General features: G+C 40.4%; 1 protein-coding gene across 1 annotated transcript in view; it reads right to left on the bottom strand.

Moving 5' to 3' along the window:
* The window catches only part of LOC113232466 (neuroligin-1-like), a 66,484-nt gene extending 63,429 nt beyond the window's left edge, over positions 1–3,055 (bottom strand). Inside the window, exon 1 of the mRNA XM_026467210.1 lies at positions 2,704–3,055. The gene's annotated coding sequence lies outside the window, so the exon portion shown is untranslated. The remainder of the gene's footprint in view (positions 1–2,703) is intronic.
* Positions 3,056–3,944: the final 889 nt, after the last annotated feature.

The raw sequence follows: 3,944 nt of genomic DNA, 5'->3' as shown, positions 1-3,944 counted from the left end.
CAGGCAAAGGTCCTTGTGCGGGGAGGAGTGGGGTCGGGGGCGAAGGAGGGAAGACAGAGGACGCTTTTATTATCGGCATAAAGCAACCTTACTGTCGTTATCAGCTGCTGAAATCTAGAAGTTGCGACTATCTTTGCATCCGCCACACAGTTTAATATTCCGTACTTAACCCGTTCGCTGCCCGCAATCGCTATGTTGTTCCGTAGTCATTTATGACTTCGCAAAATCTGAGAAGGTACTAGTTCGGTCTGTATTTCGTAAATAAGTTATTTTCCAACTTCAAAATTAATCATAAAAGAGAATAAATAGTGTGTAGTGTACGTTTTATAGGAATTGCGCGGCCGCCAGTCATTAATTAATAAGAAATAAACGAATTTGACAATTTTACACGCCGAAAATTCTAGATTTATACAAATTTTAATAATATCCACGGTTTAACGACATATTATGATATTCCAATTTGAGGAAATGCCGCCCATATTAGTAGAACCTTTGTCCTGTTGAAACGTGCTGTCCAGGCAATTTACCAAATAGGTTCCGGAGTGTCCCTGAAAGATAAGTTTAAGAGGAATAACACTATTACTCTAGCGTTCTAGTACATTACAAAATGTAATTTGTATTAGAAACCGGTTCATGGAAAATAATGATTTTACATAATACAATGCACAAAACAGTAACTGTACTTGACGGTATTCTTTACAAAGTCACAAATTCATTTCAGACCTTTCGTAATGTATACGCTTTTGTCATAAGATAGGGGACCTTGACGAAAAAAGTTAGCCATTTACGAAATTTAAAACAAAAACTACATAAAATGTCCGTTGGCATCCAAGTAATTGCAAAATGCATTGGGAATGACGGAGGAATAGCTGCAGGAAATAGTAGTAACAGTTATGCATGGTGCGTTTGAAGGAAATAGAGTGAAACCCACAATCAATCAATGATGAAGAAAGGAAAGAAAGTGTTACGGAATGCGAAATTAGATTGGTGATGACCGGCTGGATCGAGTGATAAAGTTTGTACCTCTGGATGGTTTTTCAGAAAGACATGAAGTTGATATAGAACAGATACCGAAAGCTGGGAATCAGGCAGATACAGTTCCACACACCTTTCGTGCCGAAAAAGTCGTGTCTGGTTGTTCATAGACCATATTTCTGCCAGATTAAGGATGTCCTTAAAAAGGCTAAGTCGAATAATAAAAATAAACAGGTGTGTCAAATGATTGATGCCAGAGGAGGAAGCGAAGGAGGTATATCAAGTGCGTTTCTATCTGGTGGTGGTCCATATATAGTCTCTGGCTACCCAAGTGGCAAACCAAAGCGTGGTAGTTAATTAAGTAATGTATTGTTATTCCTGTACCAAAGCACAACGAGATTCGAACTTGAACTTAAAAGTCTGTGTTGTTGTTCTGCTTGAAATTCTTTCTTATTTGTTGGAAGAAAAAACATAACAGACAACAGCTGGATCTTTGGATCCGCGTTAATTCAGCGGTAAATGGTAGAATCCAAACGTGCTTCGTTAAACGTAACCTCCGAATCGAAATATCAATATATAATGATCTGCCATTCTTTGTTAAGGACCATTGCGAAATAGTATTGTTTGCTGATAACAATCAAACGGACACGTCCTTGATTTTTAAAACAGACAGACATGACAATAGCTATGACCACATTATTGATATCCTCTCTAAGGTAGTTTATTGGTTTAATGCTAACAATTTATTGCTTAATGCCCAGAAGACGGAATGTGTTAAATTTGAATTACCTAACGTAAAATCGACTAGTCTAAGTATATAAATAAACGGAGAGAAGTTAGTCCTTGTTAATAAAGCAGTCTTCTTGGGAGTGACCTTAGATAGTAAACTTCAATGGTTTCCACATATATTTTCCTTGGCCAGTAGATTAAGCTCCGCTGCATACGCAGTCCGCAGAATACGTGAGTTTACCGATGTTAATACTACTAGACTAGTTTACTTTAGTTACTTCCTTAGTATAATGTCCTACGGAATTCTCATGTGGTGTAAAGCGGCAGATATTCAAATCATATTTGTATTGCAAAAACGAGCGATTCGTTCTGTGTACCGTCTAGGCCCCCGAGAGGTTTCTCTCAGAGAAAAGTTTAAGGAGACTGGTATCATGACTGTGGCGTCACAGTACATTAGCTCAAATATTTTATATGCCCGTAAAAATATACATAATTTCAATAAGACGGAAGATATCCATAATATTAACGTACCACGATTTCGCTTAACCAAGGTAAACAACTCTTTTATGGGGAACTGTATACGTTTTTACAATAACATTCCGGAGCATGTATTAAGATTATCATTTCCTGAATTTAAAAACTGTATCAAAAATATTTTGATCGAAAAGTCACATTACAAAATTGAAGACTGCGTGTTAGATAAAGATGTATGGAAAGACGACACGGCTCCACAATCCGCACAAATTTGATTCATGGTGTATTCCATAGCATTTAAGTTTATTTGAAAAGAGCAATCCCTAGAGTTTCTTGCTCGTTCTTCTCAGGGAAATCAGCGTAGGGAATGAGCAGTAGCTTAATGTAATGTAGGTAACGTAAATGTGACGTTTTCAAGTGTAAATTTATTTTACCTATGGAATAAATGATCTTCGACTTAGACTTTCAAAGAGCGCGGGAAACATTCGTCAGTTCCGATTGAAACAAAATTAAATTTCAACTTACTAAAAGTTGTTTAGGATAATTCTTGCGTATATAACTCGTTTTAGACGACAATGCTTTGCAATGTAGTATCCCGAGAAGAAGATAAGAGACGTTTGATGTGCAAAATTGCGTCAAGTCCAGTTGCGAAACAGTTCTATCGCGCGACTCGGGCGAAGCGCATCTTGCGCCCTGGCGGAGGACAGCGCGGCTCCTGCCGCGGGCGGAGCGGAGGACGACCCACCTCGAGCGGCCCGGCTCCGCGCGGGAGCTGCGGCTCACTGCGGGCTTCGGCCGGCGCCGGCCCTCATGGCGACGCAGACGGCTGCACTCACGCACTCGCGGCGCGGCTCGGCGACGCGCGGTCGGCTCGGCGGGCGCTGCGCGACTGCCTCTCCGGGAGCGCCCGCCCGCGACGCGCGCCCCGCGATTGTCACCCTCAACCTCGGCTGCCTCGGCCTTTGCAGTGCGGCCTACTACACGAGCGTCGCTTCGTCTATCACATGTGGATCACATTTTATAACAATAATGTTGTTTTAGTGGCCGAACGGTTACCGTGCTCGTTTGCCACGCGGAGGTCCCGGGTTCGATACCTCGGGAGAAATGTTTGTATGGCTACATATTTTATTTATATTTTGTTTCTCTCGTGAATTTGGTTGTAATTTGAGGTTACCTATGTGTGTGTGTGTGTCCAAGACACCCCCGACACAGGGCTTCCGTAGTGTGGCCCTTTAAGAATGTGCGTTATTTATTTAATGCAATGTTACAAACGCTCTGGCTGAATAAACTAATTTGCTAGTACATTTTTATACATTAAATGCGTGTATGTTGTGTCATTTAAGTAAATTAATTCGAAATAATACATTTTACAAATTATTTTTAGGTTAGACGAACTAATACAACCGTTAACAACAACATGAATAAACAAAGATAACAGTTTGCCAAATGTACAGAGTCAAATCATCACCCGAAACGTGTATTTGCAAAGCAAAAGTTGAAATATCATACTGAATAAATGCTACTTGTATGTTTCTGCATTTATTTAAACTCGCGACCGAAGCAAATACTTGATCAGGCAACTTGTCATCTAATTGCATTAAAGTGTACAGTTGAGTTATATTTGTGCTACTTGGGAGTATAATTGACCTCACACTGCATTGGCAAAGGTATGCAAAGAAAGATCCAGCGGGCAACTCTCTCTTCACATAGTGACGTATATACCTACAGATACAGGGAGTCAAGGAAATTGTGCACTTGTTTATACG

This window comes from Hyposmocoma kahamanoa, unplaced genomic scaffold (assembly GCF_003589595.1).
Source record: "Hyposmocoma kahamanoa isolate Upper Pololo Valley unplaced genomic scaffold, ASM358959v1 102, whole genome shotgun sequence".
In the NCBI taxonomy this organism is placed as follows: domain Eukaryota; kingdom Metazoa; phylum Arthropoda; class Insecta; order Lepidoptera; family Cosmopterigidae; genus Hyposmocoma; species Hyposmocoma kahamanoa.
Note: the sequence above shows the minus strand (reverse complement) of the source record. Positions and strands in the feature narration are given on the sequence as shown.